The following is a 20,526-nucleotide window of genomic DNA, read 5'->3' on the forward strand; positions in this document are numbered from 1 at the left end:
ATGTCAGCAGCTGTTGCACAGCATGCAATTTACTGTACAGTTACAGTAGAGAAACAAATATACTGTATGTGCTATATTTCTTTTGTGAGCACATATTTTTGCAAGTATTGGAAACATGAGTGGCTGCAGAATTTTTTTCAGGGGGAGGAGGGCATCATTTTAAGGTCACCCAAGCTCTGTCCCTTTTTGACAGTCTCATTATCACATCATCATGGTCAGAGACTGTGGAAATAGTACAGGAGACGGTCAGAGTCTTCTCTGTACTATGTCTGCAGCCTTGAAATGCAGCCTTACCAGTGCCCATGAAAAGCAGCCTTACCAGTGCCCACGAAATGCAGCCTTACCAGTGTCTATGAAATGCAGCCTGATCAGTGCCCATATAATCCAGCCATACCAGTGCCCATGAAATGCAGCCTGATAAGTGCCCATGAAATGCAGCCTGATCAGTGCCCATGAAATGCAGCCCTACCTGTGCCTATGAAATGCAGCCTGATTAGTGCCCATGAAATGCAGCCTGATCAGTGCCCATGAAATGTAGCCTGACCAGAGTAAGTGCCCAAGAAATGCAGCCTTACCAGTGACCATGAAATGCAGCCTGACCAGAGTGCCCATGAAATGCATCCTTGGGTTCCACTGGTGCCATTCCTGTGAATCCAGGACTAAGAGTTACACTTTATATGAGGTAAACTGTTTTATTTTAGTCCCCTGGAGTTCAAGGGCGCAGTACCTGCAGCCGCGTACACACGGGCGGACTGTATGGCCAACTTAGTCAGTCGAAACACATTTCAGCGGACAGTCCGCTCGTGTGTGGGCTTCAGCGGACTTTTTCAGCATGCAGTCTGGCGTACTAAGTATTTCGGAATTTCCGTAATACTGTCCGTCATACTTTGGTTTCAGCGGACAATCCGCTCGTCAGTAGGCTAGTTCGACGGACTAAGAATGGCGCATGCTCAGAAAGGATTTACACGGCGGAAGGTTGCATTGCTGTGTATTCGACGTCCTATTTCTAGTCCCGTCGTACGTGCTGTACACGTCATCGCGCAAGCTTTCGACGGACTGTTTGTGCATCCGTGTGTGGTCAAGTCCGTTCATTCGAAAGTATGACGGACTGTCCGTCGGATTGTATGACGGACTAAGTAGGCCATACAATCCGCCCGTGTGTACGCGGCTTGCCAGTTAGGGATAAGGACGTTTTACCTCTAAGGTTGTCATTCTTCCTCCTTATTGTTTTTACCCAATGGTATACAATAACATTAACCCTCTTTTCAGTTTGGTGGTTCCCTCCGTGGTTCAGATTAACTTACAGGACATAACTGTTGTGGAACCTCTAGACCACAGTTTCCTGAAGTATGACATTGTTATGGAATCTTGACTGTCATGTCACTAATGTATGTAGTTGTCTTTGATGGGTTTCTGTTGTTGCCTTTCATTCGATGTTGTTGATTGACATGTGTGATATAATGCTATTTTGTTTAACCCACATACCTTAAATAAAGATTAAAAAAAAAAGAAGAAATACAGCCTTACCAGAGTCAGTGCTCATGAAATGCAGCCTGATCACACAGAGCGGTGATCTCCCCGCTCTGTCAGTAAGCTTGATTAAAATATCCACTGTAAACAAAGTCTTGCCTCCTAGACCTGGCTCCTAGGATACTCATCACACTGATTCACTGTCCCGGCATTGGATCAGGGTTCCATCTATCACAGGAGTGGGGATTAGGAGGCAGGACTTTGTTACAGCGGCCACACCAACGAACACTCTGAGACACAGTGGGAGTTTGTCGCTGTGTCTGAGTTTGGCACTGATGTAGATGAGGAGGAGGGAGAGGAGGACTCTGGCACTTAAGCTTCGGCACCCACGCCCTCCCTCTGCCTCAACCAACGGTACTGGGATCGGCCCTGAATCAGATCCCTGATTCCTTGCGGATGGCCATGATTGGAAATGGATTAATCTGTCTCTACTTGCATCTAATTTACAACTATTGGTTTTGTAGGCTTATTCACTGTTGCAGTGATATTATAAATACCTTTTTTTCCCTTTTTTATAAGTGATCACAGTCCCTCGGTTCTCAGCTGCATAAAAGCCTGGGGGGGGGAGAAGCAGCAGCAGACTGAGCTTTCCAGTGAATGGCTGTGTGGCGGGGTCATGTCAGGACAAGTCTGATCTCTGGAGGACAGCAGGCTGAGTTCCCAGCATAGCTACAGTAGAGAACTGACCACAGTGGGCTCTCCTGCTTAGTGTGGTCTGTTTTAATAGGAAAGCAATGGGCCTAGCAGGAACACCAGGGATTTCACATATAGGAAGCAATACAAAGAGAAAGGGACACTTTCTTAAATAAGTACATGATACAGAAAGCACATATCAGGAACATATAATGTTTGGTTAACATACGCTTTAATAAATGAGCAGAAGCTCTGCTGACTTCTATCAGCCAATCATGTGTAAGCAAAAATGCTTTTATTTTATTTTATTTTCCTTGCAAGTCATTGGGTAGTCTTTGTAAAGTGAAGCTTTACCTCATTTACTAAGCGCTCAAGCACTTTGCAAAGTGCACAGTCAAATTGTCTTTAGTGAATCAACCCCTTAGTTTCCAATATAGTATAGTACCCGCTGGTCGGACCAACGGTTGTGTGGCCCTCTGCAGTCACATCTATTGACAACGCTAAGTACTTATGCAATAAATATTGTGATTCAACTATTATTGTGAATCCTTATGCTCAACAATTTTGTAGTAGATACAATCACACTTTTTTGCGGGTATCCCCAAGTGTACCGTTTGGCAGTGTAGGCCTGGAATAATATCAGAGACCCTTGGAAAGTAGCCATTGTCTTTGTTGAGTTGGACTTCCCATGCAGGTTCAGTCCTTTAATATTTTTTTATGCTTTTTATATAATTTTGTTATACAAAAATTGTGTTTGTATACATAATCCCATGGGCTACATGTTCCTTATTGTGGTATGTTTGCAGCAGTATATATCTTTTTTGGGAGGTTGAGGCACTGAAAAGGGTAATTGATCCAATATTAATTTAATTTATTACTAAAAGCTACTTTAATATTTTATTACAATCTCCCCTGTGTCTGTAGTATAAAAATATGTTTAAAATCTATAGCAGACTCACTGACAGGTACTTGAGCAATTGGCTCATCCTCATCAGCTGACCCTCCCAAACTGATTCATACATCTTCAGAGCTTCATAGTTATGTGTATAGATGTAAAAAGTAAGACATACTGGAGAGAAGATAATAAAGGAATACATTTTTTTCACTTATTAAAATACAAAGGATAGGAATACACAATGGATCTTTATTCTGTTATAGAAAGTCATAAAGAAAAAAAAAAGCTTAAAAAAGCTAATTAATTAATTAATTAATTAAAATGAAAAAGACAAAACCGTCTTTCTGCTTCCCCTATCAGCTGCTCTCAACTCATGTCACAATGAAACCACCCTTCTCCCACCACTGAGCTCCCCTTTTTAGTTTTCACATGCCCATCATGTGCTGCAGAAATAACAGGGGGGTTATTTACAAAAGGCAAATCCACTTTGCACTGCAAGTGCACTTGGACGTGCAGTCTCTCTAAATCTAATCTAAGACCTGAAATGAGTGGAAGCTCTGCTGATTGTATAATCCAATCATGTGCAAGCTAAAATGCTGTTTTTTATTTTCCTTGCATGTCCCCCTCGGATCTACAGCGACTTTAATTCCAAGTGCACTTGCAGTGCAAAGTGGACTTCCCTTTAGTGAATAACCCCCAGAGCAATGTTGAGTGTGATCACAGGGGACTAGAATGTCAGAGGGAGAATGGGTAAGTTAAGACAGGGTAACTCAGTGGTGGGAGAAATAGGGATGCGCAGGGACATGGGTTGAGGGGCAGTTGTTATGGGAAGCAGTGTGCGAAGGGCTAATGTAACAAGGTGCAATGGGGAGCTTGTGTCATTGGAGGATGAGATGTTTAACATGGGTGGGTTTTGCAAGCAGCTCCAGCAATAGCTTAATTGATAAATGTGCCCTTTGAGCAAACATGCTTTTGAATCCTGGGGTCATAGTGCTACATTTGAAATGGGAATTGACTGTGGATGAACTAACTGGGTGTCAAATAATTCCCCTACCAGCCGCCCTTTTATGGCACTATGCACTTGGGATACAGCTTCTCCTGCATTATCAGTGGTTGTCTGTGCATATTTGCCCTGCATTCTCACTTGGAATACCTATGACTGCACTCCTTCCCTCAGCACCACCACCCTGTTCCACCCATGTTACAGCTTCCCCTGCTGTTGAGCTACTCCCATTCTACTTTGCATTTTCACCCCCTCACTTCAAGAGCAGTCAATCTCCTATCCCTGTATTCAATGTACCTATGTCACTCCATCCCGGAACATCTGCAGAAGAATCCAGGAAGTGATAATTGATTGTAGTCGAACATATTGCTACAATAAGAAGGCAGGGGTTCTGGGTTGGGTGCAAATAAACTGTAAAAGGGAAGTGTATTGGCAGCTAGTTGGGGAAAACGGCGGGGTGGTGAGAGGGACTAATGTGCATGTGTCATTGCCAGATGAGATGGATCACAGGGGAAGCAGTATCACAAGGGTGTTGGATAAAGGAATCAAGGTGACATGGCAGTGGTGAGGTTACAGGAAGAGAATGACAGAAAAATTCAGGTAGAGGTTGAAAGATAGGGGAGTTCTGCATCATGAGTATGAGCAGGGGAGCTCACTGGTGAAAGAAATGTGAATCATGGGTTTATAGAGGCCTGGGGTTGGGAGAGTTGATGGAGGAAGAACTAGTTGAACAGGGGTAGAGAGTGTTGGGTAAAGAGATCTGGATGCCAGGTGGGGGCATTGGAAGTGGGTTTGTGTAGACAGCTTGATAAAAGGGGTATGGTCCTGAGATGAACAGCTGGCTTAGAAGGGCTTGGTATGCAGTGTTTGGTATAATACCCCCTCCAATTACCAGATTGGGAATTTCAGTGGTGTGGAGGTATACATTGTCATTGGGTGTTAGGAGTATGGGGTGCCCCAAGGGGCCAGGGGAGTTTGATGACAGAGAAAGCAAAATAAGGGGTACGGGGGCAACGTGTGGGAAAGCTGATGACAACCTACTAATGCTCCCTGATTGAAACCATAACACCCTGACATCTCTTACCCTCACAAAGTACCCATTCCAATGTTTCCCCCTACTTCCAGCACCCTCTACTGATATTACATCCTCAGCCACCCAAGCTCCCTGCACCCCTGATATTGCTACCCTTGCTACTAGCATCCCTGCCACTGAACCTTTCCTATGGGGAACCCCTCATTCATTCCCATATTACCCAATATCCACATCCTCAATGTTTCCTGGCACAGGCTTCTCCCAAATATCAGTACTCCCCTGGCATTCAGCACCCATGCCACTGAATCCATCTCTTTCTGGATGTCGTGGAGTAACCCCCAACCCCCCATCTTCATTTCATACTGCTCTCCTCTTTGCCAGCCTCACCACCCTGCAGTACTACCATCTTTGTAATTCAGGTCTCCTCAATACCCACGCAATATTCCAACCAGTCAAGGTGAAAATTCACTTTGCAAAGAATACCAAACATTGTGCAAGAAAAAAAAAGTGTATTATTGCTTGCACGTGACTGTATCTTTGCAAATTGAATTTTCACGTATTTTATTTTTATTTTTTTCAGCCTAGAGAATGAAGTGAAGTTGTGTTGACTTCAATCATCCAATCACACGCAAGTAAAAATCCAGATTTGCAAGTGAGTGGGTATTTGCAAAGCAAATTTTCAACTCATTCACTAAGTTAAATGAAGATTCACTTTGAAAGTAAAATGTTTTCTCTTTTACTAAATGGTGGTCTATCAGTATAATTCTTGATACTGTTGGAGTGACATAGAAGTGCACAAAGGACAATAAGCAGACTGAAGATAGGCAGACCATACTTGTAATGGGACATTCGATTCAAGGAATTATAACTATGAATACTAGAGGTCTAGGGATGGAAAATAAACCTGTGTTGAGTAATTATATGTAGAGAAGCTGCAGCAAAATCTCCAACTCTGTTGAGCTTCTTTGTTGCTTTCTACAAAGCTTAGACTGTGCCAACATTATACAGTATACACATATATAAGTATATATATATACAGCATATGCTGCATACAATAATGTCTTTGTAGAGTCTACAGGGAATATTTATAAAACAGTGAATGTGACATTCACTAAACGTTTACTGCTTTCAAATCTTTCTGGTGCATGTATTTTTGGATGGATGAGAGTTTGGGGAGAAGGAACTTGACTGGCCAGCACACAGACCTGACTTCAACCCAATAGAACACCTTTGGGATGAATTAGAGCGGTAGACTGTGGGACAGGCCTTCTCATCCACATCAGTGCCTGACCTTACAAGTGCGCTTCTGAAAAATGGTCAAACATTCCCATAGACACACTCCTGAACCTTGTGGACAGCCTTCCCAGAAGAGTTGAGGATGTTATAGCTGCAAAGGGTGGACTTATTATCGAACCCTACAGACTAAGAATGGGATGCCATTAAAGTTCATGTGTGTAAAGGAAGGTGTCGCAATGCTTTTGGTAATAAACTGAATTGTTTGAGAATAAAGAAGTTCATGATCGTGTCACATCCCTATTCTCATATATTAATGTTATTGGTGATTGTACAATTAAAAAGTGGAAATATTTCTCTCTGAAGGACACAAGATTTGCATGAAGCTCTGACTGAGCAAAATTTGTATTTAGTGATGTCAGGGTGGCCTTGTAGCACCTAAATCATTGATTCAACTCCCACCAAGGACACTTTTTATATAAAATGTGTGAGTTTATTGGTACCCACTCAGTTTGTCCTTGTATCTACTAGGTGGGTTCAATTAATAGCTGCATTAAATTGAATTATGTAATATATTCCTGAAGCGAATAGTTCAATTTACTCCTTTTTACAATACAGAAAATGTTGGTGCTTTATAAATGAAAGAATATATTAACTTGAATCTCTAAAATCTCATATATCATACTTTAATATGTCAAAATAATTTTAAAAGTAGGTTTTGAGATATTGTATATGCGTAGCCAGGTTCTGGCTAACTTTACCTGTGTCATTGTGGGACATTCTGTAACAGCAGCTGCAGTGAGATGTTTTCCTCTAGTGCTCAGCCTGGACACTGTGACATCATATCCTGAATGCAGAGCAAGCAGAGACCACAGCTGAGAGCAAGGAAACATGGGATATGTGGTCAAAGGAGCCAGGATTTGCATTGCAGCCAGACTGCTGCAGACTACAAGTTCCAGCTGGCTGGTAGAGAGTGAACGGTGCTGGGTGAGGACATAAATAGCTTGGTCAAGGGGAGGAGACTTTCTCTTGGGACCACGGCTTTCAGCTGAGAGCAGAGATCCGGCTGCTCCGGGGGATGCAAGCAGGTGCCACGGCCTAGACAGCGTGGAGAGTCTCCAGTGAGTAAACAAGCAGATCAATCATTGCTAGCCCCCTGTCGGCTGAGTAACTGACAGGGGTCACTCTCATTGTTACTGGTACAGTTACAGAAAAATCCCAGCATCGCTAGGTGCACGGCCAGGCACCCTTCACTGGCTGCAGATTCTTCTAGAGCCTGTTACGGGACATCCTATAGTTACCTGCTCTGTGCAATGGTTTTGCGCAGAGCAGCCCAGATCCTCCTCTACTCAGGTCCCCTGCCAGTGCTCCTGGTTCCTCCCTCCTGCTGGTGCCCCTCTGGGGACCCCCAAGCAGGCACGCTTCTGAGCTGCGACTTTGTGTGTCCATTCACACAGGGAGCCACAGCTCGGCCCCGTCCCTTCCGTCTCCTGCTTGGCTCACTGGCTGTGATTGACAGCAACAGGAGCCAATGGCTCCTGATTGGCTCCCACTGCTGCCAAAGCCAATCAGGATGTCTTGTGGACATCGTTGGATCAAGCGGGGGCTCAGGTAAGTATTGTGGGGGAGCTGTGGAGGCTGCAGCACACAGAAGGTTTTTTACCTTCATCAATAGAATGTAAAAAACCTTGTGTCTTTACAACCACTTTAAATAAAATACTTGTTTACTTTTCTACAGCCTGGTGTCTGTGTAATTGCATTATCACTTTGAAATATCTCCAAACCTAGGTTATCAGAGGTGTTGTTGGGAGGCTTTTAAGGTCAGGGCAGCCTTTGGGGTCAGTCATCTTCCAGGGCCCTCACAGAGGGTGGTGCTGCATACACCATGAAGGTCATTGCTTAAGCACTTTCTATTATAGGGTTACAACACTCTGCCCCACTTACCAAGTTGTGCTCCGCAGATGTCACCATGTTACACAAAATTAGATTGGAGACTACACGTGGCTGTTCCAACATACATTATATTAGGCATGATCTTCTCCATCCTTGTCACCATCAGGAAACTTGTACTGAGAAACGTCATGGAGTGCACATAGACATGAAGTGGCTGTAAAGAGGGTATGGGAAATCAGCAGTAACAAAATGCAAAAATAATGTAAAAAAGGGAAAAACAACGCAGTTTCTTATTGTGATACATTGTACTTTAGAAAACAAAATATCACTTGGGTAGAACATACATCTACTACTGTTAAATAAGTAAACCAATGTCCTTGAACTATGAGGGAATCCAGATTAGTATAGATTGGCCTTCTCTCTTGCTGCAGTTCAGAAAAAATATTAAAGAAAAAAGAGAGGTAAATGCAGGATTAGCAAGCATCAGAGAAGCAGCATGACGACTAAGTGCAGAATAGATTGAATAATGTATTGTGCAAACTATTTGTGTTGCTGTCCTCCTGCCCAGTGGTAATCTGCTAATAACTCTCAGCATGCTGCTCTTCACTGTGGATCCATGTTGTACAGCCTGTGCCAAGGTGCCCTCTTTTATTTTTAAATCAATATACAGAACACTTCTGTCTGACTTTTCTGTCTTGCGTTTTAAACCAAGTGTTCATAACCAGTGATTTGTCAGTTAGTCTATTTAGACAGTTGAAAACACTATAGTATAAATTAGATTTTGGCAGAAAAAAACGTCCTTTTGCATCAACAGAACCATATGTGCAAAATCATGATTGACAACTGGGCAACTTTCCATTGCCCCTGTGATGCCACACACTGGCATGAATGATATTGCAGCACTCTGTGTCTTGATAGCTTAGCTTCCAAACCACCTGACAGCTTTCTGCTGGTTGTGGGGCCGGGTCATGCAGGGATATCTACAAAGCAGCTGCATAGGCTTTTTGACAGTTAACATAACTTTGGAGAGGCACTTTTCAGCACTGCATCTCAAATACTGCAAAAATCTAGCAGAAAATGAAAAACTACAGATGACATGAAAATCTGCTTCCCGTTTTTACAGGATTCTAGCTATTTCAGTATTTTGTGTTTTATGTTTGTGAATGTTACATTTGATCCTGTCCCGTGCAAGACATATATATAAAATAGTATAGAAGACTGAGATACTGAGAAATAATTATAGGTCCATTAAAACAATGCGCTGTGTTAACAAACATTTTCAAGAACTGTGGTACGTTGCATTAAGGCCCCTTTCACACTTTAGCGGCGGTATTCAGCCGCTAGTGGGGCGGTTTTAACCCCCGCTAGCGGCCGAAAAAGAGTTAAAATAACCCACAAAGCACAGCTGCAGCAGCCCTTTGCCGGCGATTTGCCGGTGGTATAGCCGCGCTGTCCCATTTATTTCAATGGGTAGGAGCGGTTTAGGAGCGGTGAATACACCGCTCCTTCACCGCTCCAAAGGTGCTGCTACTTTTTTCACCGTCCTGCTAGCGCACCGCTCCAGTGTGAAAGCCCTCCGGCTTTCACACTGGAGTGAAAGGGGCCGGATTTTTTCAGGCACTATACAGGCGCTATTTTTAGAGCTGTAGCGCCTGAAAAACGCCTCAGTGTGAAAGGGGCCTTAGGCAGCCAATTAATTTTTTGACTATCCCACTATCATCCCTATATATGGCTGAAGTGCTCTACATGCACCACTATTAAACACTTGCATTTTTGCCTTTATTGTGTTTTTTGTTTTTACTGGTATGATTATACATCTGAAGGAAGGTGTGGCAAAAGTGCAGTCTCTGGGTACTATTTGTCGAGTAAACACTCAACTCCAGGAACAGTAGAAATCTTCCCCTGTAGTGGGGCTGGGCCTGCACTGTAAGGGTTTGTTGCGAAGGCAGCCCTTTTCTTGCCTTTATCCTGTCCTTGGGGCACCATTCCTCCCACTGGTGTAAGACACTATTCTGCCGTAGCACCCCCTAGCTGTGTTGCTAGAGTGCTCGGGTTTTTATGTTAGTGTAGGTAAATTTTCAGGCTGGCAGCCAAGCCTATGTGTTTTTTTTTCTGGGTCGGGTTAGTGGCTCAGACAGGCTGGATGGCTCATCAGCATCTTCTCTGGTGACTCCCCCTGCTATCTGGAAACTGGAGTAGTCTAGGAGGAGCTAGCTGGAGTGTTCTGAGGGCTCTGACCAATCTCCAACAGAAGGGTTGGCAGGGGCAGGCTCCCTCAAATACCCAGGGTCAACCCCGGGGGGGTGTGCTGAGGCCTGGGCTCGGGTGTGGAAGGGCCCCTTCTACATAACACACAGAGGGATCCTGACCAGGAGGCACAGGAGGAAAGAGAGGAAAGCAGGAGAACACTGCTGGGCAAATCTCCAGGAAGGAAGACAGCCACAAGGGCTGGTGAGTGATACAGTCAGAGAACTGAGAGGCATGCCTGAAGGTACTGGGTGCAAGCAGTCTGGAATGGATGCAGAGTCAGTCTGGGAGGACTGTGGAGTCTTAGCCAGGAGGGCTAGTGAAAGGGGCAGTTGCAGCCAGGAAGGCTGGCAGTCCCTGAAGAGGTGGTACTGGGAGCAGTAGTTATATGAAAGGACAGCTAGCATCAATGACCTCTATTTTTGCTACACCAAAAGGGGCCCGTGGTCCTTGCTTGCAAAGGGCATCTGCTCTGAATACATGCTTGTCAGACCATGCACAATGTAGAAGAAAGAAGTGTGTATACACACCGGATGTTCTGCTGATGATGTGGGCATTCCATATTAACCCTTCCTCATCCAAGTTCAAATCCCTCTAATCAAAAAAATAAATTAAAAAAACAAAGCTGCAAGGACTGCTTGTTGACAGAGTGTATGGAGAATTCATATGGTTGGTTGTGCAGGATGGGAGATAACCAACATTCCCCAGAAACTCTTATGGGGGTAGCGCTTTCCTGCTAACTGACATAAATGTTGGGACATCATTCCTCCCATGGACACCAAGAATGGGGCACTATTCTTCCCAATGATACCAATGATGGGGCACTATTCCTTCCTAATACCAAATGTGGTGATGTTTTACTTTCATTGACGCCAGGAAAATTTCCACTCCCGCTGGCCACAGTCCAACTTCTCTAAAGCCTGAAGGACAGTAAACTGGGCCTTTGTTTTGAATGTTTTGATACCCCTTGTCTAGAGTTGTCTGACATCACCTAGACCAGGGTCTCTCAACTAGGGTTCCTCCAGAGGTTGCTAGGGGTTCCTTGAGCAATGAAATATTTCTGCTTGTCAGGTAAGTTCCCACTGACACAGGGGATTGCTTTCTAAAACTGCAACATCTGGTGCAGCTGTGCATGGTAGCCAATCAGCTTCTAACTTTGGCTTAATCAATTAAGTTTTGACAAGAAATCTGGAAGTTGATTGGTTTCTATGCAGAGCTGCACCAGATTCTGCACACTCCAGTTTTAATAAATCAACCCCCATTGATCTTTTTATCCATCTACAAGGGGCTAATTCTTTCCAATGACCACAACTGTAAGGAGCATTCTTCCCACTGACCATAATAGTAATGTATCATGAGTTGTATATATAGTCATTTTTAACAGTGGTTCCCTGAGATTATTTCAAGGGTTCCTCTGCATTGAATAGGTTCAGAAAGGCTGATCTAGATTAATGCAGGGCTTATGGATGTAAAGATGCCAAGGGACAGTCCAATGTTGAAGTGTAGGGCAACAGCATCCGTGGGAGCAGAGAATCAGGTAAGTAAAAGTGCTTTTCCAGTCCCTTAGACTTACAGTATGGGTGCAACCCCACTGCAAGGGAGGACTTCTAGTTTTCCTGGAGCTGGGCTTTAAGGTGTGATGGATCTCTTCAAGTACCGGCTTGTATGTAAATGCTGCTTTCTACCACTCCTCCTCTATTCAGTAATCAGGCCCATTTGCAGCTCCACCATTGCTCTCACATGGAACAGGTACATTTTTATGTATGTTTCACACTCTGGTACTCATCAATGAGCCAAATCCTCCTCATCACAGGGCCTTTCAATGGTGCATTCTGCTTTTTTGGCTCCGGTGACAGCTCGTGTTCAAGCCTTATTTTGTTTTTTATTTTATGCAGCACTTTGGAAATTCATTGCATCGCTAATTACTGTACTACATGTATGTTTGTTTTTTCTTACTTTAGGCCAATGTATTCCAAAGACGAATTGAGCCTTAAAGCCCAAATGTAACAAAAATTTTTTTTATTTTTGGAAAGGGATAAGGGATAAAGCTTTGTCAAGTTTCTATTGCTTTCTGTGTCCCTGCTGGGCAAATTTACCCTCACTTCCTGTTAGGATAGGAAGTGATCAAAAAATCTATCAACAGGGAAGCAGACAGAAACACAAACACATTTTTTGAAACATTTAGAAGAGATATAACACCTCACAATGTTGTTGTTTTGTTTTTTATCTGAGCCTTTCTGTCCCAGGAACAACAGCTCCCCCCTTCCTCCCCCCCCCCCCCCATTTCTTTTAGAGGAGCCACAGGGACAGGAAGTGATGTAAAATTTCTCCAATGAGAGAAATGAAAAAAAAAAATTACAAAAATGTTTACTTCCCCACTCTGCAAAATTTAAAAAAAATGTGGCTGGAATTAGGCTTAAAAAAATATAATTGTATATTTCCATGCTTTTTCCTTATTGTAGGCTAAACTGAACTAATTATGAATCATGTGTCATTCTCAAATTGTAAATATATATCTTTAAAGGTGCCGAATAAAAGAAACTGTGAAGAAACTTCAATGCAAATGACAAGCTGTAAAGTCTTGAATCTGGAAACTGAGGTGTGAACGGTAGGTGAGACTTTTTCTCTTTAACTTTTTTTTTTTTTCAAGGTTCTAAGCTGTCAATAGATGTATCTACACTTTATCAGTTAGTATTCAACCTATAGGTTATGACCTAATATGGGGTGCTATAAACTATTTTCAAGGTCTCCAAGCACAGGCATATGACACATATGTGACCTATTTACAGAAATGTAGTGTGGACACTACTGCTTGATACTGCAAAAATAATTTCTACTTTATAAGTATGCTGCCAACTGGCTATGGAAAAACGTTTCCATAAAAAACTGAGTAGTCCATATTTGTCACAATCTATTCTAGTCCCCTAGACACTGCACCCCCCCCCCCCCCAAGCCCATGACCCACACATGTGATGCCCTCTCTCCAGAAAGTCCAGCCTGAATCATGCCCACTTTCTGGATGGTACTGCATAGATCATGCCTACTTTATGAGTGGTCCCACCCATTATTATGCAGGGGCCATCCCATCATAGCTGTAATGTCCTTTTTTAAATTACTGCACATGATCAATATCTCAGACAAGGGTATTCACAAAGTGTTGAAACAGGGCCATACACTGTTAATGTTCACCCTAGTAACAAAGAACCACATACGGGCATCAGTTCAACCTCCTCCCATAAGATACACCCCTCTGATGCGTTTCACCCAGATAGGCCTTGATTGTAGAATACCAGCACCTGGCAGCAATAGTGGGCTATGAGTCCAGTGGCATTTGAGTGGTGCTATCACCAATATCAGACAAGGGCTGTTATCTTGGCATGCAGCCCTGGACACAACATAATCAGGACTGTGCCAGCAAATCCAGGACAGTTGTCATCTAGAATAGGGAGTGTAAGAAGACACAGGGCCATGCAATGAGATTAGAGGAGAAGTGGTTTAACCTTAATCTGTGTAGGGGCTTTTTCACTGTCAGGGCAATAAGGATGTGGAACTCTCTTCCACAATTGTTGGTGTCAGCAGGCAGTATTGGTATTTTTAAAAGACTCTAGGATGTACATCTTAATGAAAACAACATACAGGGATTAGGGAAATGATTACTCACATTGACACTTCACAGGTTGCACTGGATAGACTATTGTCTTTATTCAACCTTACCTACTATGAAACTATGATAGTCTAGTCAGTACCAATGGCAGTTAGTACAAAAGAGGTTCTGCCTGTAGCTAATCCAAGCAAAGCTCAAGAACATACAAAGTCTAAGCATTCTTCAATTCAACAGCAATGATAAGTGAACCAGGAATATGAGGGGATGTTTGCCCCAAATACACCTGGGGGAAAGCCAATCCATTAAAGTAAATTCTGTTCTTGGACTGCCCCTGCCCCTCATTGAATGGGCCAATGCAAGTTTGCCTAATAATTGGAGCTTAAATAAAAACCCATGAGCAAGTGCATGTGTCATAGTGACATCACCACGCTGATTTGGACTTTAATAAGTCCTTGGACAAATAAAAAAAAAAAACAGAACTCTGGAATTGAAAGCAGGATGTAGAAGTAAGGTAAGGGTTCTGATTGCTGGTTTACTTTAATGATGGTAGCTCTGCATATAATTTGCCCTGTAAGCATAGAGTTAGATATGGCCCATCATATCACTTATCATATCATTTATCACTGCTAACACAAAGGGCCTTCTGTATGAAGGTGCCTGAAAGAAGAATTAGCTATATTTCTGCAAAAAACAAGAATCAGACAGATAGTTCATTCAGATGCTTTCAAAACCCAGAAAAGCCGCAGGAAACAGCCTTGGTGCTACTGCTTCAGTAGATTCTGGTTAAATGTATAAATGTAGCTGTAAAGGTAGGGAAACCTACATTCTATACCAGGTTCTAAATTGTATGTGTGAGCTAGAGCAACATTGCATTTAGATTAGTGGCAGCACATTAAAATGATATAAACAAGATCTATTTCTATAGATTCAAATAAGGAAGAGTATATGGGTTATATTGAAAAACAAAAAAGAGAAAGATATCCCCTGGGGTGGGGTTTTTAGGCAGCAATATAATATCTATAAAAGCGTATATTTGTGCACAGTAGGAGTTAACTACTGAGAAAGCAAAAAAATGGAGCGAATTAGTTATTATATAAATGTTTATTAGTATAAAAAAAGAGAATTGAATAAATGACACAATAGTCAAGAATTTAACTCCACTTGGCAATAAAAAACATAATATGAATGTACATATATAGACAAAAAATGGTTATATCACATGGACACTGTACACCTGTATACACAGTGAGAAAGTGACATTGACGCGTTTCGACCCTCACAGGGGTCTTCTTCAGAAGGTTTGTCTATTATAGAAGAAAAAAACAACTATAAATAGATATACATAAAAATTGTTCATCATGATATGCTAAGAACAGTTTGCTGTAAGTAAAATATATATCTGGCATCACAATATTATATAATTACCAATTGATGTGCATCACAGACGATAAAAATATGGTCCACAGTGGAGATCCTCTTTAGGAGACACAGGTAGTCCAAACCACTTTTCTCCCGCCCTGTATATATGTGCCAAGAATCATAAAGTTGACATTTATCGCTGTAACCAACCAAAAAGGAAGAGAAGGGAACGGAGTCCAGAGGTATGGCTTACGAGGGATCACATACATAAATCCACCTCCATTGTGATACACGGAGGGGGATATAGGCGTCAACAACCAAGGATCAGATGGGACGCACCTGCAGCGGAATAGGATGCAAAACAGCTAATTAGGTATTGCCCACTCCATAAGTAGTGGAGAGGGCCCCACCCTAGTAATATGTGAAAATATAATTAGAGACTGACAATTAGTGCCGAAAGGAAGGGAAAGGTAGTGTACTAGTGAATCCAATAAAGTGCATGAAGTAAGGGAAAGAAGAGGAAGTAAAAATGAGTGAATGTAAATAAGAAACCCTGATACCATGCCCACATAGCGAAGAAATAAGGTAGTGAGTGAAAAAGAAGAAAAGCACCCACATACATAAGTGAACACTAAAAGGACATGGCTGTCCAAGTTATTGAAGTGGAAGAAATATTACCTATATACGTCTTCCAAGTGAATGAGAATTCCTTGAAAGATAGGCCTGGAGAAGTATTAAGCGTGAACAAATAAAAACTTATAGTCCCAGCCTCAGGGGTCCTAAGGACTCCCACCCTGCGCTCCTATATAATCCGATGGGGAACAGGAGGCCTTAGTCTGTGGATAAATATAAATAGGCAATAGTGAGCATAATAACCTATGGTATAGGTTAAAGTGCCTGTGAAATCAAAGAGGTGACTTACCCTTTGCATGGCAAGAAGTCAGTAAGGATAATCTCCTATACCGGGAGGGATAAATTATCCTCCCTAAGGGTGGAGTATTTATAATATATACCTAATAGTTACCCAGCTGTGTCAGCTTCCAAATTGCCACAGACGGGCCCCGCCCAGCCCTCCGTTTGTTCGCCATGGTCGCTATAATGGCCGACCGCATGTGGCCCCCCCGGCGTTCCGGAAGTGACATTACGGAAATGACGGAATGAGAGCAGCACCGGCGTGACGTCAGCACGTCATGCCACCCGCGGAGATCGCGCGTGCGCAATGAGGTGAGGTGCCGCGTCCGTAGCTGTCCCCGAATGCCGCCGGTCAGGCTACATTTCCCAGAGGAGCGGGTGGTTCAAATGTGGGTTATGGAGTATATGGGTTAAGTAACCATTCTATATTAAAGTGTCCATGCACACATAGGCTTTTAGAGAGGTTTAGAGGCAGAAAAAAAAACCACAGCCAGTATGTCTAGGAGAAGCAGAGTTTTAGCAGAAAAAATGCTTGACTCTCCTAAACATGTTTAAATGTAGCTAAACAATCCTAAGCACTAGGTGTGTTTAGCGCCTGAGTGTTAATTCACTTAAATGGCCAGAATAAATTATTATTCTGGCCAATTAAATGAATTAATGCCCAAGCGCTTGACGTGCTTACACGTGATGTGCTTACACGTGTTTACAAGCTTCAATTGTATTTTCTGCCAAAACTATGCAGCCAGACGGAAAGGAGGGTTAGCAAGACGTCCAGTGTGCATGGGACCTACGTGTTCTTATTGGACTGAATTTCAACCATTAAGACACAATTGCAATTAAAACATGTTATTGTATTTGAATGATGTGATATCACATTTCCTGACTGCTGTTATTCCTGCAAATGAAATCTGAAATTGATGTTCCCAAACCTGGTAAAATTTGAGATTTGTTACTGCATAGAAGGATAGATAAAAAAAAATTGTATATAAATTACTAGTTTGAGTTTGCTAGACAAAACCTCTCTGTTACCTCGTATGCCTACACAGACCTCAAATGCAGCAGTGACTCTCAGTACAGATAAGTGTCAACAAAATGAACTTACATGCTGTCCAACGGAGAGCTGGGCATTGGGAAACAGATCCATTCTGTACCTCAGGTCCATGTGGGGATATAAGTTAGGAGTATAGGACATAAACTAAAGGAAAGCCTCCCCATAGTATAAAAACAGGGTTTTTAGACCATCCCTACTATTTGCAATGCTTGGCTTTATGGATATTTTAAGCCAAAGAGACATTTAAATATACCTTTGCCACCCATGTACCCATCTATGACTACATTTTCAAATAAGCTACCATGGAGGTTGCCTTATGAATGTTGAAGCAAACAAAAATGTGTCAAAGTGTAACTGTTTTCTATAGCAATAAAATAACTATTTTTTTTTATGAATTGAGGAGGACTAAGAGATTAGAGATTTTATTTCTTGCTAAACAATACATGTCATCTATGCCCTCCAATGCCTGTGTGGGCTATAATATGTTGGCCACACATAGAGACATCTGAAAAAACATATAGCAGAACACATTCAAAATATGGAAAATTTTTGATAAAAATATCATAGTGAGTCGTCGAATTATAGAAAAATACATAATAAGTATCCAATGTCACAACAGTTTTGGGGCATTGATAGAGGTTTTTCTCATTAAGGGGCTCAAACAGAGCAAGGAACCTGTCTAAAAAAGATATGCAATGGATCTATCACCTCAAATGCTTACGTCCTCATGGTCTCAATGTAGATGTTGCTATATATTGTTTTATTATTATTTTTTTTGTACAATAGTTTTTATTGGATTTCGAACAATACAAATAGACACAATGAAGCAACTTTGTCTAATTTTTGCAGACAATAAAACACAAATCCTAACTGGTTGGTATAAGCAGGCCTGCATTTAGACATCTTGCTGCCCTGAGCACACCTAAATAATAACACATTTGGGCGCAATTTCCTCTCTTTGTATTATGCAATTATTTTCTAGCTAGTGCTAGAAGCAGGCTGTCTGCCTATAATTTTTGAATGTACAGACCAACAAACCAGAGAAAGGAGAGATAGTTTATGTTTCTTTTTCTAAAGTAAAGACCCATTCAGAAGGTGCATGCTTTCATCTGTATAACGCACGCCCACAGGTTGTGTAGTAGGGGCAATGCAATGAGTTGTTACAATGCATCAAAATGTTGACTTTTTTTCTATATTTTGTTAACTATATTGAAATTTCACAAAATTATATTTCATTTAACTCTATGCTCTACAGCGCATCACAATGTGCTGTGATGTATCACAACATGCTGCATAAAAATACAGCCAAGATTACAGAAAGAATAAAACAAAGCAAGGGAAAAACTATTACTTTGTAAATGTTTATGTTTAGTACTGCCCCTCCATACCTGCTGCCCTAGGCACAGGCCTGCAACTGCCATTTTGGTAAATACAGCCGTGGGCATGAGGACAGCTCATAATCTAGTTTCCGTTTTCTTTGCACCAATCTTCATAAATCAGCTATTCTGCCTGGACAACTTGGCTCCTACTGCCAAGGCAGACAGCAATGCACGTCCCCTTATTAAGCCTTCAGGGCTCAATTATCTCTGTCCATCAAGCAGAGTTATGACCAACTTCCAAATAATACATACTTTCTCAAATATTACCAGTCATCCTAGCAGCTAAACCAGCTTTAACTGAAAAATCACCCTAGATCCTAAAAATTAACAATATAAGTTATACTGACATTGTTTGGCACAAATTTGGTAGAACATACCCAAGCTAACAAGCTTACAAGTAATTAAATATATCCATTTCTCCGATCACTGGCTTAAGTGTAATGTGTTGCCTTACAGGTCTCAAGTAATGCTCTGCTGATTTCAATCATTCTGCTTGTCTTGTGTCCCTTGCTGGTGTTTTATGCAATGACACAATGCTTTAATGATTGCATATAATGATGTCTGTTGTACTTCACCTAATGGGGCAACGCTCCATTGGTTACCCTGTAATCACATATAGCTCAGCAAGTGTTATCACTTAAAGAAAAAGTATAGTGTATTTTTAGTGAGCACATATTTTATGTCATTATTGGAGTTTTTACATTAAAGAGATTTGTAATCTTCAAATTTTTGCAAGCTCGTTCTTACATAGTCTTACTATAAAGTCTGTGTTATAAATGTGTAGTAAACATTGAGATTTGGTAAAGAATTAATCCCTGGCTCTCTTAACAGCGGTTGAGATAAGATATCTCATGAGAAAAGTAATAATTTTATTGAATTGGCTGGCTCATAGATATGCATTGTGAGAAGGAGCAGTAAAGTACAATCATTATGTAGCACTGCAAAGCAAAAATAACTTGTTCGCTTTGCAAGGGAATTTCCACTTCGTTTAGGGAATGAAGTGAAGTTCTGCTGACTCCCATCATCCAATCCAAAATAATTTTTTTTTTTTTCCCCTTGATCAGCATATGATCAGGAATTGTTTGCAAAGTGAATTTTCATCATATTCACTAAGCTAAGGGAAAAGTCTTCTGCAATGTGAATAGAAGTGAACAGTAAAACATATGGTTAAGACTAGTTTGATAAAACGGGTCTGCTTTTCATATTGCTGAAAACTCATTGGGGCTGATTTACTAAAGGAAAATTGGCTGTTCCCTTTGCAACAGAGTTTTCTCTTAGCTTATTGAATGTCATGAAAAAAATCACTTTGCAAAGATTACCCAACCACATGCAAGGAAAATTAAAAAAGAAACAGTATTTTTGCTTGCACATGATTGGATGATAGAAGTAAGCAGGGCTTCGCCTCATTCACCAAGCTATGAGAAATTTCCCTTTAGCGTGGTGGGCTCTCCTGTAATATTTGGTAATGGTATTCTAGATTGCTCTGTGTTTGTGTGGGGAAAAGGGGGATGGGAGTTGTGTGTTTGTCTACTGATTCAAATGTATGCCTGTCCATTAATCAGTTTTTTTCATGTAGTTTTCCATCTTGTAAATGCAAAGCACTCGAAGTGAGCAGGGCGCAGCAGGCATTGACACCAGCTTATCGGCAGGTGGAACAAAAGCAATTAGAGCAGGATTTGCTAACTTACTTAATCAGCTGTTCCTCCCAAGCAATATAATTCACCAATCTCAAAGACATGCTGTAAGATTGCCTA

General features: G+C 41.8%; 1 protein-coding gene across 12 annotated transcripts in view; it reads left to right on the forward strand.

Moving 5' to 3' along the window:
- MEF2C (myocyte enhancer factor 2C) overlaps positions 1–20,526 on the forward strand; it is a 367,493-nt gene that overhangs the window by 35,642 nt on the left and 311,325 nt on the right. For 11 of the 12 annotated variants that reach the window (XM_077462418.1, XM_077462422.1, XM_077462420.1 and 8 more), the window contains exon 2: positions 12,992–13,075. The gene's annotated coding sequence lies outside the window, so the exon portion shown is untranslated. Of the gene's footprint in view, positions 1–12,991; positions 13,080–20,526 lie in introns of all 12 variants that reach the window. The other variant, XM_077462415.1, reaches the window with a different exon arrangement.

The sequence above is a fragment of the Lithobates pipiens genome, unplaced genomic scaffold (genome assembly GCF_037356315.1).
Source record: "Lithobates pipiens isolate NorthernLeopardFrog02 unplaced genomic scaffold, aLitPip1_a1.2 Scaffold_3, whole genome shotgun sequence".
Taxonomy (NCBI): Eukaryota; Metazoa; Chordata; class Amphibia; order Anura; family Ranidae; genus Lithobates; species Lithobates pipiens.